Consider the following 20,600-nt stretch of genomic DNA (forward strand, 5'->3'; position numbering starts at 1 on the left):
TGCCACATTCATCTTGGAATGTCACTGAAACACAGGCAGTTCTTTCTTCTGATGGGTGTGTGTGTGTGTGTGTGTGTGTGATGCACATGTGCAGCTAGGAAATGAAATCGATGCTGTAAGTGGTTACACAGAAAGGACAAGTCACGGCGTTGGAGAATATGGTCTTCATCTTGGTGAGATAAGGGTGGCCTCATCACTCATGGCCGCTGCGGCAAAACTAAACCAGCAGTGGGTAAAGAGGCCACCCCCACTGGAGGGAGATAACTTCTGTATCTGAGCTGTCATGACCTATTAGGTCCTCACACTGCCTTTTCTGGGATGTGTCTTCCAGGAAGCCGTTTGGAGTGCAGTCGTGTTTATTGTGATTTCTACGTCTGAAATGGGGAGACCTTGTTTTCCCTAATACCCCTCCTTCTCATTCTTGACAAGGAGGAGGTGGCTGACGGGCTTGAAGGCTCCCTCTGGGCGCCATGTTGAAATGTTCCCTGAAGACTAGAGTTGACAACCTTTGCAAGAGTTTGTTTAAAAGTAGTCAGAATTGTCACACAATGGTTTTTTACCTGTGCTGTCTTTGAAACAGATTACTGCATTTTAATCCAAATGATTTTTTAAAAATATATCTTATTGATTTTTTACAGAGAGGAAGGGAAAGAAATAGAGAGTTAGAAACATCGACCAGCTGCCTCCTGCACACCCCTTACTGGGGATGTGTCCACAGCTAAGGTAAATGCCCTTGACCGGAATTGAACCTGGGACCCTTTAGTCCTCAGGCTGAACTTCTATCCACTGAGCCAAACTGGTTAAGGCCAGATGAATTTTTTATTAAGCCTAGTCCAATCTTAGTTTTAAATGAAACAAGAAATAAGGGATTAATGTGTTTTTAAAAAATTGGAACCATAAAAGTGTATCACTTATAAAATGGATTTTTGTGCTGTCCTTTCTTCAATTTCAAGACTTTTGACACTATAATTTAGCCGGAGAATAGCAGATGTCCACAGAAGTTGATTCTATTTTGTTTAAATGATAGCCAGAGGCTGGCATTGATTTCCCCTCTTTACATTCCCTGGCTTATATACCCTGACTGAAGCCAATGTTTCTAGGTTAAAAAAACACACACACAACAGCACAACAAGGTTAGGAGAATAGAGATGTGTGTATGGGGATGGGGATAGGGGTGGAAAGACAAACTCTACATTTCACTAAATAGAACGAAGTAGGCAGAATGACAAAAAGGGTGACTAGGAAATCCCCAGTCTCCAGGCCTACAGTTGCCAGGTGCTGAGGCAAAGTGAACTGACTTTGGAGGATGCCATTGAGGTGATGGGTGGGCAGTCAGCAGTAATTGATTGCACATGGGTAAAAGCAGCAAAATGTCTGCCTTTGGGAAGAGAGGCATCAACTCGCACCTTTCCACGTCCCCACAACAGGATTTCAGAGCTGGGGGCACTCTAGGTGAGGCATCCGCCCTGTTCCTCATTAAGTGGGAGCACCTGCTATATTGACCGAATGTGCCTCCCAAGCTGGCCCGGGCCTCTGGGAGCAGGACTGAAACAAAACCCTTTCTGCAGACAGAGGGTGTGGTGCCTGGAAAGCAAACAGCCACCACAGGAAGGATGCGGCGGGAACAAGAGCACATTGGGGTCCAACAAACCAAAGCGTAAAGGCGCCGGGTCCTGGTTCTCTCTTTGAAAGCTGGGCAAGTCTCCCTTGTAAAGACATATAAACACACAAGCAATCCCCTCATCAGAGTGCTCTTGAAAGAATTGCATGAGATGGTATGCATATAAATGAAATTTTGGGAAGTGACTAGCACAATCCAGGAAGCAGGTTCGGCACCTCTTCTGCCTTCCTCCTGACGAGGAGAAGATAATGATGGGTTCCATACAGCTGTTATGAAAGTCAAATCAGAAAATGTATATAAAGGACCTTCGGAATAGCAAAATACCCACAAAATGGAAGTTAAAATAACCTCTAAACATTCAATTTAACACATACATGTAGATAAATATATTGATACACATAAATGTTTGGTAGTATTTCAAATTTCAATTCCTTCTCTTTTCATTTGAAACAAAGACTAACATAAACACGCGGATAAAGAAACTATAATAAACTTCTCAAACAGCAAGTGACTAGAAACATAACTTTGGGATTCTTTTAGCCAGCCTCCATTGAGCCATCACTGGAAGCAAGTGCTGGGGGCTGCAGATGCTTTGCCCCGTTCAATGGTTCCTGGAGAGGCTAAAGGCAGAATAGTGGAATGGGGGATGGGTCCCAAACTGAAAGCACTTTTCATCCAGGGCCTGGTCTAAAGAGCCCACTTTTTGATGCGGGAGGACCTGACAAAAACGATTACATATGAGGTGCACTTACCCAGTTTGAGAATGGAAAACATGTTTCAATTCAAGTCAGAATTCAGTCCTAAGTTGTTAGAGTTTCTACTCAAAAAGATTCAAGTAGTGATTTTTCATGTGCGGAGAGTGAGGAGCTTGGCCAGAACTGCCCCCCAGATGTCTCCACCTTCTCTCCCATCCCTCACAGACATGTCGGGTCCTTTCCCAGGAGATGTGTACATTTTCAGAATAAGCAAAGAATTGAGTGGAGCCCTACACCCTTCTCCTTCCCCTGGCCCTGGTTGAGTGTCTGAAATCCTCCACTGCTAACTCATTTGGGTCACAGAGGCACCCATAGTTGGCTGGTAAAGGGAGAACTTGCTCCTAGCTCAGTATCTGCCAGTGCCTGTTCAGGGTGAGTACATTTATTGGAGGCATCCTGTTTGGATCTGAGATGCCAAAAAGAGAAAGCACTATATTGGAAGGCAAATAAAGCAGGACCTGTGTCTGACCGGGGTGGGAGGCACCATGTAGCACTCAGAAGAGGTGTTTGAAGGATAATGTTTGGAGAATGCCAGAGACGGACAGAAAGCACATAACCAAACCTTCCCAATGTTGTCCTGCTTTGCTCTCACCCATTCTTACATCAGGGGACAAAATACTTTGACTATCCCACAAAAGTATTCCAATTCCATTTAAGGATGATGTAATATGTCACTCTGTAATTGCTCTTTACCCAACACACACAAGTCTGTCTAGTAGAATTATCTGTGAACTGTGGCTTGCCAACAATCCTTAAAACTGTAAAAATTGAAGTGGCTCCTGCAGTTTAGAAGCTCAGTGAGCCAGGCCTAAGGAGCACCACACACTTAGGGGAGGAGCACTCGTTACTACAGGAATACATTTTGGGAGGATATGGAGGGCCCAAATGCACTTTTGAGACTGGCCTTCCCTAGACTTTAAGCTCCTCAAGGGGAGGGAGGCTATCTGCTGCATTCATTGTTATATCCCCAGCGACTAGCTAAGTACTGAGTATTAGTATTAGTAATACAAAGCAAGTAATCAGTTTGCTGAATGAATACTAAATGAGTCAAGTGTTCGTCTTAACCTATTCATCTCCTTTCTCCCCTTCTCTTTTTCTTGCAACTGCAAGAACAAATTCAATGTCTGTTGTTCTTTTTTTCTTCTTCTACTTTTGCAACTCTTTCTCCTTTTTTACAGTCCCAACTCATCACCCCATTTTTTTTTTAAGAAGCACTCAGTCTTCTTTTCTTCTGTCTGCTGTGTGTAACATCCTCAAGTTAGAACTGCCAACTTCTGGATAAGAACCTGCAGTCGGAGTGTGAAACCCATCCACACTCCTGCCTTGCTCGGCATGTCAGTCCATCTAACATTTCCACTCAAACCCTGCTCCAGAGCCCTGGGGCTAAAACCATCCCACACATGCAATTGATTAGAGCTAAACAGGCTGCACGCCACATTCATCTTGTAAATTTTCTATTTTAGCCAGCTACAACAACCTAGGAGATTACTATGGCAAAGAAAATTATTTTCTTTAAGTGAAAGCTGGTTGACCACCATAGTATGGTCAAAATAACTCGCTCTCTTCCCTCTGGCCTTTCTCCCCCGCACCCCCTTAAGAAGCACTAACTCAAATGTGACAAGGACTTGTGCCCACACTTGGCCAACCCTGTCATTTTCTTGCTTCTAGCCTGGCCCCTGCAGGGAGTGGGGCTCTCCAAGCTGCCCATCAAAAGAAAAAGGGATTTGGAAATTCATAATCCCATTCTCCTAAAATTCTGCACCCATGCTGCAATAGAAAGGAGAGTTACATTGTTGGAAAACCTACAAAAGGGGAGTTTGAGGAAAATGTTTCTTTTTTAAATTCAAAACTCATATTTATAAAAATAGTTTTTGTTCCAGATCCAGGATAGAGAACAGACTAAAACTCTCAGCAAAAAAGCGAGAATCCAACAGTGACTCTCAAGACAATAACTGGACATATACCTTAATCTAGATGGTTTGTTCAAAATAAAAACAGAATGCATAGGGAGAGAAAAGGTAAAATTAACAATTTACTACTTGATGCACAAATTTTGAAAAATTGGTGAGCTCTAGAAGTTCACAAATACTGTATCAAATTTTATGTTTATGCTTGACTTTTTTTTTTGAAAGAGAATTCAAGGATAATTTTTTGTTAATGCTATATATAGATATTTAATATATTTCTGAGACCTATAGCATCTAGTCAAATAATATGAATTCTCAAACTGAACGATTCCGATTCATTAGCCTAATATTTTGGAATTGGGTGCTGAATAAATGCTTGATAATAATGATAAAGGACTGAAAACCTGCCAGGATTTACAGACATATTTCAGGTTGTCCTTGAAGAGATTTCTAGTCTCTGTATTATGAGCTTGTCTCAGGCATTTTACAGTCATCTTGTAAAGACCTGACTATAAATAGATCATTTCTTGCAACTCTGATTCTTAGTGCATCTTGGAAAAAAAGAGCATAAAATAGAAGCATAGAATTTCAGAGCTGAATTGGACATTAGAGGTCCTTTTGTTAAACACATTAATTTCACAGATGAGAAAAAGAAAGGGAGCTGGATACACTGACTTAAGTCATCCAACTATCAAGTAGACTCTATCCCATGTTTTCTGGCTTCGGTTCAAACCAGGTTTAGAAATCATCATATCCCAGGGTAGTTCCAAAAAATGTATACACACAATGTCTGTAGAGTCTATTATATTTTTTTGAATAAAATGTATTTTTCCCAGCCAGTGTGGCTTAGTGGTTGAGCATTGACCTATGAACCAGGAGGTCATGTTTCAATTCCAGGCCAGAGCACATGGCCCGATTGTGGATTCTGCAGGAAGCAGCCAATCAATGATTCTCTTCAACACTGATGTTTTTCTCTCTCTCTCCCCCTCTCTCTCTGAAATCAATAAAAAATATTTTAAAAAATAAAATAAAATGTATTTTTAATAAAAACTGCCTTTATAATTATTTAAAGTGTGTATTTTTTTGGGGGGGGGCACCCTATATATAGTAGTTTAGAATTAATGCTCAACTTTTGTTCTTAGCTTTCTTCTGTCACTTTAAAAATGTTTCATTCTATTTAAAAAATATATTTAAGACATAAGGTAATACAATGAACATTTTCATTTTAAAGTTTGCAAAAGGTATTCACTTAAATTTTCACTTAATACTTGGAATAATATCATAGAGTAGGAAATTCTATTGTACATGAAGAAAGTGAAACTCAGAGAGGTTTAGGGGTTTTCCCCATAATGCACAGGTAGTACTAAAGAGTGGCTGACCCTTGGGCAGAGGAGTTTTCTTGATTAAAATTCAATGCCTGGGCATTTTGGGAAAAATTTAGCCAGAACTGAGGGTATGAGAGTTGGAATTGAAAAGTGGACCCACTATGTGGCAAGAAGAATTATAAAGATGCTCACCTCCCCCAAAGCTTTTTGTTCCGTGGTTATTCAACCAAATACTACTCTAGGTACTGCTATGAAGGACTTTGTAGATGAAATTAAGATTGCTAATCAACTGAACTTAAAATAGGGCAATTATTCTGGATCATTCAGTTGGGCGCAATTTAATCACTTAAGCCTTTAAAAGAAGAAGAGGAAGGTAGAGAGATGCAGTAGAGGAAATATGAAGGAAAGGGCATGTTAGAGAGAATAGAAATAGAGAATGATTTTATTCGCCATTGTTGCTTTGCAGATGGAAGAACAGCACCATGAGACAAGGAATGTGGGCATGCTCTAGAAACTGAGAACACTACTAGACCACAGCCAACAAGGGAATGGGGATCTCAGTCCTACAACCACAGGAAACTGAATTCTGCTAACAAATAGAATGAGCCTGGAAGCTCAACCCCAGAGCCTCCATGGAGGAAAGCAACCCTGCTGAGGTGTTGACTTGAGCCTTGGGAGGTTCTAAGAAGAGAATCGGGTGTACCACACTGACCTGCAGAACTGTGAGATAACAAATAGGCATGCTTCGAACTCATTAAGTGTGTGGTAATTTGTTATGGCACTAATAGAAACCTGGTACAATTGAAATACTGCATTTAATTTTTAGATTGCTTCAGTTATCATGCTAGGAGTCTGAGGCCCTTTACTTTTTGTTCTCTCCAGAGTTCTTACCAGTAGTGTAGATGCCCAAGGGCTGATAGTCACATGAAACAGAAAATACTGCTCTATTAATTTGGGCAAGTACTGAGAATCCCCTAAAAGCAGGGTTTCTGGTAAACTCATATCCAAGAATATAGATGGGGCCTGAGGCCAACTTGGAGAGCATTCTCTATTCTATTTCTCTGAATAAAAAAATGGCTGAGCCTGCAGCTCTTCATAAAATGGGGACAAAGAGTGGAAAATATGGCCTTAGCCTAAGTATGTTGCCAATAAGAAGTTCATAACCCCCAAGGGCAAGAAGGACATGTGACCACTGAGACATAGTGACATCACCCGCTAGTAAAAGGTGTCTCAATGAATGTTAGGCTCTTACCAGTCATATTAGGCATTTATGTTCCACTGAGGAAAAGCGAGTTATGAATGGGTGGGAAGTGGGCTAGGAGTTTTTATATGACCAAAGTGGTACCATAAGGAAAGGCAGAAGGGACTCTCCCTATCACTTTGCAGGCTGAGTATTCTTTTTGGGTGGTCATGGGATCAAAAGGAGAATGTAGAAATCTGTGAATAGGTACCATTTGGATATCATGTCTGAATCTGGCAGAGGGTGTTCCTTTAAATTCTGAATCCCAGATGCTTTTAAAATAATTGTGATGACAGAACCAATCACTGGAAATAAGAAAAGGAATAAAGAATTTGATCTTTCTCTGTAAGTCTAACATTTGATTCTCACATGTGTTTAAAATTCCTGACTTATAAAAATGGGCCATTTGAGAAGAGTCCTTTAGGATGATATCAATAGTTGCTATTTTTGTCTCATGAATGAGTGAGGGAAAATCATGCTGAGTGGTTTTGAAGCTAGACTCATTGGAAGAGTGGGATTAATGGTTACTTTAGGTACGTAGAGTTTGAAGAGTAGAACCTTCAAATATTAGTCTGAGAAGTACATGAAGTTTTATCAACTGGGGTTGCAGTTGAGATGGAGGTGAGAGTGGGGGGACGGTGAGTTCTAGTAGTAAAATGCCAGTTTAAAGCAAGGCTGTAGAATCTAATGAACCAAATAAACTGATGATTAAAAGTAGACCCAGAGTCATAGAACCATGGACAATCTGTTGAACCTTCAGAGGGAAGGCAGAGGAGGGTAGGTGGGAAGAGACCAACCAATGAAATTGTATGTAAAAATGTATAAACTGAGGACATAGACAATGGTGTGGTGAGAGTCTGGGGAGTTAGGGAGAATGAAGAAGTGGAAGTGGTTAATGGGGGAAGGGGAAAGACCTATGTAATAATTTCAACAATAAAGATTTTTTTTTTAAAGACAAGTCTTTGAGGAGTGATGGGGCCTGTGAGATTATTGAGTAATTAAGTTTCAGTGTAGATATATGTTTACAACTAGTTAAAGTGTTCTCAACCCTAATGTTTGTCCCAAATTTGAGACAACAGTACAATGGCTATATCTTAAGAATTCATTTGCATTCACTCCCTTCATGGCTTCAAAAAGAAGTAAACTAAACTCTCCTTATGTGTGGGGAAGGGAACATCACTTGGTCCTTATGAATCCCCATTCTTTGTACCTCTTAGACATCCAGGTGGAGATGTTGATTAGGCAGTTAAATAAATGGTTTAGAGCTGAATTGGAGACACACATTTGAGAAGCATCAGTTGATGGAGTCATGAACACACTAGAACTGGAAGAGAGTGTAGCTAGAAGAGATGGAAGTGTTTGGAGCTCTGGTAGAAAAGGAGCTGCCAGGAATGGAGATGATATAGGGCAGTGGTTGGCCAACTGTGGCTCACAAGCCACATATGGCTCTTTGGCCTCTTGAGTGTGGCTCTTCCACAAAATACCACATGCCAGTGCACACATACAGTGCAATTGAAACTTTGTGGCCCATGCGCAGAAGTCAATTTTCGGCTCTCAAAAGAAATTTCAATTGTTGTACTGTTGATATTTGGCTCTGTTGACTAATGAGTTTGCTGACCAGTGAGATAGGGCTTTCTCTGAGGCAGGGAAAACCAGGAGAATGATGTCACAGAAGCCAGAGAAGAGTGTTTCAAGAAGGATGTGTTTAAAAAGATGAGTGTGGCCAAAACTGGTTAGATTCAGTGGATAGAGCGTCGGCCTGCGGACTGAAAGGTCCCGGGTTCGATTCCAGTCAGAGGCATGTATCTTGGTTGCAGGCACATTCCCAGTAGGGGGTGTGTAAGAGGCAGCTGATCGATGATTCTCTCTCATCGATGTTTCCAACTCTCTATCCCTCTCTCTTCCTCTCTGTAAAATACCAATAAAATATATTTTTTTTAAAAAAAAGATGAGTGTGTCCAGCAAGGTCAACTGCTACTGACAAAGAGGATGGGATGAGAATGGGAAATTGACAAATTATTGGTGACCTCAATAAAGGTCAAATTAAAGAATCAAAGCAGGCTGGCTAGGAAAAGAGTGATGAGGAAATGGAGACAACTATTTCCATTCGTTTTATTGGGATGAGGAGAGGAGAAATGGAAAAGTATCTGAAGAGTGTTGTTCTTTTTTGTTTGGTTTGCTTTCTACATGGCTATGCCAGGAGAGAGATGGGGGTGGGGGAGAGAGATTGATGATGTAAGAGAAATGTGCAACCACAAACATATCCAACATCAAGGTGTTTTAAAAAGCACATTAATATATAATCATTAAGAGTAATTTTTGCTTGATACTGTGTATCTCAAACAGAATGAAAACACAAGTTTGATCAAGGAGATATTTTCAATCTAAAAATGTAGTATTTCACTACCACTCTTGCCCATGTCTTAAGTTCATAGACATTTTCTAAACGATAGGTTGTGGGTATCATCAAATATGGTACCAAGGAAGGCAATTATTGGTATCACTACCTTCTGTCACCCCTGAAGACCTTTTTCTTATTTGATGTTCTGGAGATATAAAGGAAGAGCGCAATGAGGTGGTTTCTCCAATATTCCTCAGAAGCTGTGAGCTGGAATTCCAGCCCCTAAGCCCTTTCCTCTAAAACACACATCCTGCCACCCCCTTAAGTAAGAAAGAATGACAAATACAAGAGTTTAGTGGCTTGCTAAAGTCTTTATCCTGTCAAAAACTCAAGGGCATGTGTAGCACAGAGAAAAACTATTCTATAATATACCACCCATATCTACTATAAAGTCTGACATGTGAGCTTTTTTTTTTTCCTGAATATTATTATTATTTTTTTGGTCCAAATTAAAGAGTGATGAGAAAATTGTAGGCTGACTATTGTAAAATAAGAGTCTGCACAGATCCCTATCTAAACACATAGTAAGGAATTAGGCAGAGTAAATGTACTTGATAAAGAAATAAATGTCCAGTTTTTACAACCTTTGTCATGTAGGCAAACTCTCATATAATTTAACAGAAAAATGACAACAGAACTATTAATATAAGTAAGAAATGTTAAAAAGCCATTGCCTTTGTTCCTTTGAAATAAGTGACTCTGGTTAGCAAGATTATTCAATTTGAAATAATTGGGTTTCTGGTTCCTGTAATTTAGGTCTTACCTGTCACTGCCAATTATCTAAATTGTAATATACATATATATGTACATATAATTATTTTATATGTGTATAATTGTGTCAGGTCAATGAGACTAAACATTTATATTCAAAGATTATATTTATTTTCCAGTAAGGAAAAAGTCAAATACATTTGAGATATACTTTTGACAAAGATTTTTAAAAAATTATTTACATAATTTATTTTTACCATGGCATATTGCTTATATCACACTTTGGTGAGGTTACAGATATAGATTTAAAAAAGCACTCCTGCTTTATGTGGTTGATTCTCTTTGTTATCAAAGAAATCTTAGAGGACTATCTAACATACTATTAAGTAGTGGTATTATTTGGGGTGCAATGATAGTGTGCCTTATGCTATAACCTTCTAGAGCTTACTAAATCCAGCTTTTACTTTAGGGAATTTATCTGATTCTATTATTTAGCTAAGTGGAATGTTAGAGCCATTAAAAGCAAAGCAATAATTCCTTTCACTGAAGTTGAGCATAAGACATTGTTTAATACATTTAATTACAACCTAATTGAGTCCTGGAACACTGATAGCCCACTGATGGACTTCAAATGTTATTATTAATTTAATAATAACTTTTATGGAGTACTTATTCTTTATTCTGTGCCAGGCACTAACCTATGTACTTTACATACATTGTCTTGTTTAATCTTCTAAATAACCACATGAAGTGAGGCCTATTTGTGTCTTAAATTTACATATTAGGAAAAGGTTCAGAAAGGCTATATCATTTTCCCAAGATCATACAGTTTGTTAATAGAGCCAGAATTATATCTAGGACCTATCTAAAACTGTATTATGATATATTGAAATACCGTAGGAGTTCTCTATCCCCAACCTGATAGCCATCAAACATAACTTGAAAACATAATAAAACCTATCATTTTTAGCCACTCAGTCTCTAAAAATTTGCTGAGATAAGAGGTGCTTATGGCCCTTCATTGTGCAATTCTTAATTTTTCTTCATTGCTCAAGGGTAGAAGTGGACCAGCATTTAACTGTCATTGCAGATGTGCGTGTGGGTAGGTAGCATGCACTCATCCACCCAATCAGCTACTGGTAAATAAGCACCACTCTGTGCCAGGCACTGTGCTAGAATGTGGAGCAAAACAGCCTGGGCTTCATCCTCGTAGCTTTCTGCCGAATGCATGAGACATAGAATAAGTAAGTAAGCTACAAATAAATCAATATAATACTTAATTTAGAGAAAGAGAAATCTGGTTTCAGTACTTGGTTGTTCCATATTCGGGGGTCAGAGGAGTCTCTACAATGAAAGGGCATGTGAACTGAAATAATTTTAAGCATATCCTAAAAGAGGGGCAGATGAAGAGACTGTGTGTACTCTCATTCACTCAACAAACATCTGCTAAGGACTTACTGTGTGCAAAGCATTGGGCTAGGTGGCAGGACTACATCTGTGGACAAGGCAAAAATGGCCCAATCACCTTAAAGTTCCTAGTGTCATGAAAATGTGAAATATAATGTCTCACTGAAGCTGTAGAAAATGGCTATTGATTTAAAAAAAATAATTTAAAAAGAAAAAGAAGCCAGTGAATGTAAATACCTGTGTTGGTAATATGTTTTTTTTAAATCAATTAAGAACATTTGAAACAAAGTCAGCCTGAAAACTATGAGTCATAGGGGTATTCCTATTGTAGAAAGAATTTAAGCATTTTTATCACTAAGTTAAACACACACACACACACACACACACACACACACATGCTATATAACATGCTATAGTCATTCAATTCAGGAGTTAAAGAAAATAAATGATCAGGTTTCTGAAAAGGAAAACACCATTTAGTAACACTCACATAGAGTTTTCCTACAGGTGGCGCTGTGCAGCTGGATTATTTTAGGTTGATTTAGGTGATGAATTCAGTTCAAGCCACAGATAGAAGCATGTTATCCAGTCATTTCGGTCAGCTTATACATTCTTTATCATTGGTAACTTTTCACAAGTTTCTGGGTTGGAAAGGAGTGATCTTGTGTTGATGTCGTATTTATAGGTGCTGAGAAAAAGCTCAGTTAAAGTCTTCATATGACCTGAACTTCATCATCTCAGCTGACATTTGAATGATAGCTATGAACTGCTCAATCTCCAAACAATATAATACCTGTTTCCTTAATTTTTCTTTAAGAAAGAAAAATACCTGCTTATGATGGTCATATAGAGCCAAGGGTCCACTTTATCCCTAGAGATTGAGCACAGATTATTTTCTTCAAGCAAAGTGACCTGGCCTTTGTTACTTGAGACAATTGTTGTCCAACTTATTTTTGAAACAAATAAATAAACCAACCAGATAATTAACAACAAGAAGAACAACAAAAACACTCTGGAAACAAAGTACCAACGTGCTATTAGAAAGCTACCCTCTTTCCTTAAGAAAACACTGCCCAGGTCCTCTATCAGGGACTCCAAGGAGAGAATTCCCCCATCTGTGGAGCAGTATCATGGCCCTGACTCTTAGATTCACCAACCCCTGCCTTCCACATTGGGTATTTCTCTCTAATTCCTGTTGCCATCACAGCTCCAGTCAACATAAGAAATCCTGTCCCTTTTTACACTCTAGACCAGGTATAGCCCAAATCTGCCCCTTTAATGTCTAGCTAAGACCAAGCCAGGACATTTAAGAAAGCACTAAGGGTTCTAAACAATTAAGGGGAAGAGGTTAAGACAGATTATCTATCCCAGTTGTCGGCAAACTCATTAGTCAACAGAGCCAAATATCAACAGTACAATGATTGAAATTTCTTTTGAGAGCGAAAACCGACTTCTGCATATAGGCCATGAAGTTTCAATCGCGCTGTACATGCGTGCCCGCACATGGTATTTTGTGGAAGAGCCACGCTCAAGGGGCCAAAGAGCCTCATGTGGCTTGCAAGCCGCAGTTTGCTGACCACTGATCTATTCAATTTGTAAAATATGGCTTGTTCTCCTGGATTTGAGGCCTATTCCATTCTGGCACTGCGTCTGGCTCCTTGTGATGGATGCCATCTTTGTACCCACCACCCCGGAGCACATTACAAAACACCTTAGTTCCTAAGACAGGAGACCCAGGAGAGGTATTGCCCAGTGCTCTGGTGTCCAGCCTCACTCAGGTTAAGTCCCCTCCCAGGGATTGAAACCTAGGCTGACCACCTCCTTCAGGGAATGTGCTTTTCCCTACCCACAGGTTGAGGCCTTTTCCTCAGACCTAAATAGGACAACCACATATGATTACACTCTGATGCTGTTCACATAAGTGGTACTGGTAGAAGACAACAAGACAACAATAAAAAGTCCATGAGATGAGGAAAGAGGCAGTCTTTAGGGTATTGCCTATTTTCTATGTGTGCACAAAGAAGTGAGATAGTGTTAGGAAATGCTGAGGCCATCATGGCAATTCTTTGGTGCTGGTACTCATTAGATAGGGTGAGGTGAGGCACAAATGAGCCATCTGAGGACCCCACCACTGTTCAGCCTGGGTAAGTAAATTTTAAATTTTGAGTAAAAGTACAAAATTTGGAGACGGATTCTTTGTGGCTCTCCAAGTCAGTGATACAGACACATTGGCTAATACAGACACATTCTACCCTACTCATTACCTCCCCAATCATCATCACCCAACCTGAACACTTTGAGTAACGTTGACCTTCCAATATACCTCTAGACCAACTAAAGTGAATCTTAGAGAACAGACTCTGGAAAAATTAGACATAATTGACTCCTGGGATGCTTGTGAGCACCCAATGTTGGCCTCTCAGAGACAGGACTTCTCTGTAGTCAAGAAGAAATGAGGGACATTAGTGAGAAGCAAAGGTATCCTCTATCCCACCCTATAAACTTCTCCCAATTATCCAACAGGTACTCTGTCCATAGTACCTGAGTGGAGAGAACTGACAATAACTCAGCTTTCAGAAAGTATCTTTATCAAAAGGATGTGTAGGTGCCATGGCCATACCACAGAGCAAGTGTCTAAGCTCTCCATAGACAGTGAGGATGCATTTGCAAGAAACCAACTCAAAATTCTTTGCATGTGGTTATCTACATGTATTTCTATGTTGAATCTCTACATAAAACAATTTCCATTTTTTTTTAGAAAAGATCTTTCACACCAAGTTTTTCTTTCTACTTTAGATCAAAGATACTGATGATACTTATTTTATATAAAATAAGTCAACTAAACATTAGTAAGATCTGAAGAGGAATAATAAAACCAAACTACTCTGGGTAAGAACCACAACTTAGTATTCCAATAGATAACTAACAATAACAATAACAGAGCCCAGAGGATTTTGGAAGACTGCAATGGATATCATGACTTGTGCTGTTTTCATTCTTTTCTGCAGCTATCTAGTCAAAACATCTGAAGTCATTCTGCAAATCTGACATAGAAAGGGCCGCTTTTTTCCTTGATGTGGGTCTGTGCAAAATTCATGATCAAAATGCCAGAGAGAATAACTATATCAACAGCTTAGTTTCTAAGCCACAGGAAAGGAAGAAGTTCTCTGATCTTGACCAATTCCACAAGTGGAATATGGATCATCCAGCTAAATTCTGACACCAAATGGCTTTGCCCCCTCTCTTCGGAATACAAAGCAGAAAAATGTCAGACAGATAAAGTTTATGAAAAATAGAAACTTCATTTGTGGTACTTCACTTAAATAAAAGAAACTCACTATTGTTGGTAGGATCAATTATTAATTCTTAATAAGTACTTTTAAATGTGGATGTTTCATCATCATCAGAATATTATAAAAATTGTAAATCACCATGTTGCCATAAAAATTCAACTAAGGAAGTATTCTGGAAGGTATATGTAAGGCACTTTTATAAGACAATAAAAGTAAGCATTTTTAAAAATATTTTTTATTGATTTCTGAGAGGAAGGGAGAGGGAGAGAGAAATAGAAACACCATGATGAGAGTCATTGACCAGCTACCTCCTACACACCTCCCATCAGGGATCAAGCCAACAACCTTGGCATATACCCTGACTGGGAATTAAACTGTGACCTCCTGGTTCATAGATCAACGCTCAACCACTGTGCCATACTGGCAGGGTGCAATTTTTTATTGTAAACATCATACTTATTAATATATTATTTTAGTATCATGATATTTTTTGTGATTTAAGAGCAAGCCTAATTTCCCTGGGTATTGAATCAAATTTAAGTGGACACTAATTAATAAAATACAATTTACCACTGTCTCCAAGGGAAATTCAATTTTTTCCCCCTGAGGCCTAGGTCCAAAAACAGCTGGAAACAGGCTGGAAGAGGATATGACCTACTGATTACCAATGCTATTATTCCTTTCAGATCTGTCTTCCAACTACCAACTAGCTAAATTTCTTCTTAGCCTGCAAAAACTGAGGTGTTCACAGCCTCAGGAAATATCACTATAAGGTGTGTGTGTGTGTGTGTGTGTGTGTGTGTGTGTGTGTGTGTGTGTTGTGGGTGGGTGAAGCAAAAATGACCATTTACCCAAACAGTTACAACAATTTAAAAAAACACTTTTCTTTTTTCAAAAAGGCACAAAATTTTGGTTGCAACTAGGTAACTCCTAAGTATTTTCAAACGGCTGAGTCAGACCATCACCACTCAGAAAACACTTCCTGATTCTTTCCTGCCAAAATTCCTTCTCAGTTGGTACCTTTTAAATTTTCGTGTCTATCCATACCTCTCCCAGTCTGGACATAGTTTCGATAGAAGGGGCAAGGTACCTTCCTATATTTAAAATAAAGACAAAAAAGAAAGAACATGTCCACTGGCATTAAAGACTTACAGGGTCCTTCTTTCTATTTGTGTGGCTTGGCTTTTGGCTGTCAGAGAAAGCTGATGACTAACACCCCGCCCCATCCCAGAGGCCTGGGCAGCCCCACTGCAATGGAAAGCACTCTCCCTACTTTCCGTTCATATGGTTTCATGTGACGTAGCTCCTAGCTGTTAGGAACATGCCGTGGGACCAGAAACCAAGGTGTCCTGAAAGGACACACCCTTCTCATAAAAGCAGAAGTTCACAAGGATACTTGACTCATTTGGCCATCTCTGCTTTGGGCTGGGAACTGCCTCCCATGAGGCAATGGGGATTGGGTCATGGGGGAGGGGGAGGAGGGAAGGAGAGTGTGAGCTTTAAAACTCAATAATAAATAGAGTTGGCATTGGCAGAAACATCAGAGGGAAGAAATGGGTTCCCGACAATGATGTGTTCATGCCACACACTGATTCTGTCCAGTGCCAACTCCTTAAATCTTCTTTACACTCCATTTTTAACAAGCATCCTCAGCACCCATTACCTCTGAACAGCCTCATCTCAGAGGAAAAAGCAAGATCGTGATCGTAAGATTAACTCTTAAGTTGACTGACCATCAAAATCTCATATTTTTAGCAGAACCAAATTCCAGGAACTTTATAGAGCTTCATAAATAAGAAAGTGAAGCTGGGCCTGTCCAATAACAGGCATTTCCATAAGATGAAAGAATCTCGGGTCCCAGCTCTGCACAGTAAGGCTTGTGCATTGCCTTAAGCAAGCCCATTTGTGTCCACGTGTCTCGGTTTTCACTTCTGTAGAAATGCATGGACTAGACTAAATTGTCTCCAGGGTTCCTTCCAGCTCTGAAATTCTATTACCCATAATTATTGTATGGGTGGTATATTTCAATACTTAGAAGAAATAAAAAATGTCAAGGGGGGGGGAGCCCCTTCTTTAAACATTTCCAAAACTTGGAACTTGGATTTCATAATAATCTTAAAGGCTTAAACACCTGCCAACACTCTCAAGTTTATGTCTTTGTCAACTAAGGATGGAAAAACTGGAAAAAGTTTGGTTTGAGCAAATCCCAGGAGGCAGTCTTTTGCCCAAGAGACTCTTATTTTGCTTAATCTTTTATACTGATGTTAATTTGAAGGGAAATGTATTCGATTGTTCCTGAGTCATTATGAAATTTGACAAAATACAATTTAGTTCCAGTTATGTGCCATTGAATCCCAAATTCTATAAGCTCATTTATCTCTCCACTAGGCATTGCCTTAGCAGTGCCTAGACGCCAGCAATGACAAGCCCCAATATGGTTTTGGTCATGGAGCCCAGGGAGTTTGAAAATATTCTGAACTTGTCCAAACTTTTTCTCTCTTCTCAGGAGGTTCTTCTTGAGAGCATGACTGTTCTCATGGCTTTTGACCAGCCCATCTGGTGTAGCTCAGTGGTTGAGTGTTGACCTACAAACCAGAAAGTTATGGTTCAATTCCCAGTCATGGAACATGCTTAGGTTGTGGGTTTGATCCCCCGTAGGGGGCATGCAGGAGGTAGCTGATCAATGATTCTCTCTTAAGGATGTTTCTATTTCCCTCTCCTGCCCTCTCTGAAATCTATCCTATATAATAAGAAGCTAATATGCAAACTGACCAAACAGCAGAACAACCAGTTGCTATGACACGCCCTGACCACAAGCGGCACTACAGATGCTCAATGCAGGCACTGCCCCCTGGTGGTCAGTGAACTCCCACAGGGGGAGCACCACTTAGCTAGAAGCCAGGCTTACATCTGGTGAGTGCAATAGTGGTGGTGGGAGCCTCTCCCACCTCCACAGCAGAGCTAAGGATGTCCAACTGATGACTTAGGCCTGCTCCCCAGAGAGAGCGGGCATAAGCCACCAGTCAGACATCCCCTGAGGCCTCCTAGGTAGCAAGCTGACCTGAGGGACCCTCCCCACCCCCCAGTGCAAGAATTTCATGCACCAGGTCTATAGTAAGAAAAAAAATAAATAAATAAAATTATATATATATATATATATATATAAAATATATTTTATTGATTTTTTTTTATAGAGAAGAAGAGAGAGGCATAGAGAGTTAGAAACATTGATGAGAGAGAAACATCGATCAGCTGCTTCCTAAACTCCCCCTACTGGGGATTTGCCTGCAACCAAGATACGTGCCCTTGAGTAGAATCAAACCTGGTACCATTCAGTTCACCGGCCAACACTCTATCCACTGAGCCAAACCAGTCATGGCAAATATATATATATATATATATATATATATATATATATATATATATATATATATATATATTATATATATATATATATTTTTTTTTAAGAACTTTGATCTCATCTGCCTCTCTTTCTCACAGACAGATATTCTCATACTGGGTCTTCATCAGGATATGGGGCTTTTCTTGGAACCACCAGGCCAACATGCCATGACTTTCTGGCTTCCTTGAAACTCCATGAGGTGGCAGCCCCTAAGTTCCTAGAGGGGAACTTGTTAGCCAACCATGCCCAGAGCAGAGACTTTATCTGTCTGGTTCTCACCCATGCCAAGATGAGGGCCTGGAGCACAGGAGGTGCAAAAGGAATATTTGTACCATGAACACATTCTACCATGAGATGACACTCACTAGAATAAATGCATCAGACCTGTGAAAACAATAAAATCATCATCTCAAACCTTTCCAACTGGACAAGAGGAATATTCCCAGAAACAAATATTTCCTGGAAAAGTAGGTGATCTGCATTCTATAGATCTTTTCATTTGCAAAACTTGACCGAGAAGCATTCGAAACATCATGAGCCTCAGAAGCACTTATGGCTGATTTAACCAAAAGATGTCAATAGCTATAGAATTCTGTGTCACCCACTGTTATTTTTCTCAATGATGAGTTACTTCTGTGATGGAATTAACCAATAACTAGTGAAAATGTCATTTTCACTATTTTTCTCCAGTGAATCGAATTTTACTAGTTGTTTTAGCATACTGTCAACATACACCAAATCACTTTATTGGAACATTTCTTTTTTTTTTTTCCTCAGTCAATAATTTTAGTTAGCACTGGTTTACCCAGCCCATAAGTGAGGATCCCTTCTGTGCCAGGCCCCAGACTATGCTCTGGAGAAATAGCAGAGAACAATATAGAGATATAGAGTCAGTCTCATGAAATATATTTTCAATCAAGAAAAGATTAATAACAAAATAATTACATACCTAGGATGATGCCAAAAACTGACAGCTAAAGGCAAAGAAGGCAGCTAGTGATGGTGGAGGCTACTAGAGGAAGGAGCACTTGAGCTGAAACGTGACAGATGAGCCACCAGTCCACACAAGGGTCGCAGACAATGGATGGCATTTCAGGCAAAAGGATCCGCAGAGGCCAAGCCTGAGGCGGAAAGAAGCTTTGAGTGTTTGAGGGACTGAAAACCAAGGCCAGTGCAGGAGACAGAGCTGGTGTAAGAAGCTGAGAGCAAACAGGGCTGGGCCTACAGTCTTGCAGACCATGGTGAGTGAGGGATCGATCCACTGTTGGGTGGCCCAATGTGATTTTTTTCTAAAAGATTCCTCTGACTCCATGGAGGGTCGATAGCAGAAGGGTGTGAGTTGCTGCTGCCCAGGGGTGGAATGGGAGGTCACAAGCTCGAGGGGTGGCAGGGACACCAAACACATACATAAGAGACAAGAGACGGGTCTCGTTAGCAAAGGCAACAGAACTTGCTGGCTGATTGACGGTAGGGGGTGAGAGAAAGCGCCGGAGTGATGCCTTATTGAAATTAATGAGATCTACTAATTAGGTAGCATTGTACCATAAACAAATTATTAAGCACTTTCCCTGCCAGTATCACTGTCCTGCCTTTAGGAATGAGGCTGAAAGATCATTAAAAAGGAGTCTGACAGGAGTCAGGGGACCTCTAATATTTTCTAACCATGGGGAAGGGAACTGCAGAAGCCATCCTATAATAATAAGTCACATTTTAAAAGCATGTTGCTGTTTACAAAGTGCTTTCATATCCGTGATCTCCCTCACGCTCTTTATTTTTTTTCTCCAATTTTTTTGACATTTCCACAGAACGGGGTGGATTAGTCAACTGGTTCATTCACGTCACACACACCAGATTCTGACGAAGCATTGGTTGACACTCCATTGCTTATTGTAAGTTTTTTCCCCCTAAAATCCTGATTTTTTTTAAACCGATGACAAGAACGCATCATCTAACAGAAAGTGTTTTCAGTGATTTAAAAAGAAACATTTTTTTTTTCATTCTCTTTTTTGTTTCAGTGTTAACCATCGATCACCACGGCCAGACTTATGGAAATAAGATTCAACTGGAGCATTAAGAATGCCAGCGTTGTGGAAGTTTCCAAATGAATATGCTTTAGGTCCAAATGAAAAGGAAATTCGGATTGTTATGCATGAATTAATGAGGGCCATAACCTCCCAGGCCTGCACACACATCAAAGCAGGCTTCTGCCCCACAGCAGCCTGCAAGTGGGAGCTGTATGCAAACAAGGGCTGTGATCTTCCCTGGGAGATGGTCAGGATGCTGTCTCAGCTGGGAAGAGCGCTGGACACCCCGCCCCGCAGCCTGGGACAAAGGCGCCGATGGACTCTGCTCCCCTGGAAAAGGAATCAAGCAAGGTGCCCCAACCAATCTATAGTTGCCCCATCCCCTCCGGCAGTGGGGGTAAGGGGGGCGTGGGGGAGCGGAGCAGCATGGCTGAGCATCCTGGTCAGCACCATGGCTGAGGGACAGGGCAGACTTGCGAAATATGCCTCCAGGACTTCCCCATCCCGTGAGAA

The sequence above is a fragment of the Pipistrellus kuhlii genome, unplaced genomic scaffold, assembly GCF_014108245.1.
Source record: "Pipistrellus kuhlii isolate mPipKuh1 unplaced genomic scaffold, mPipKuh1.p scaffold_m20_p_2, whole genome shotgun sequence".
In the NCBI taxonomy this organism is placed as follows: domain Eukaryota; kingdom Metazoa; phylum Chordata; class Mammalia; order Chiroptera; family Vespertilionidae; genus Pipistrellus; species Pipistrellus kuhlii.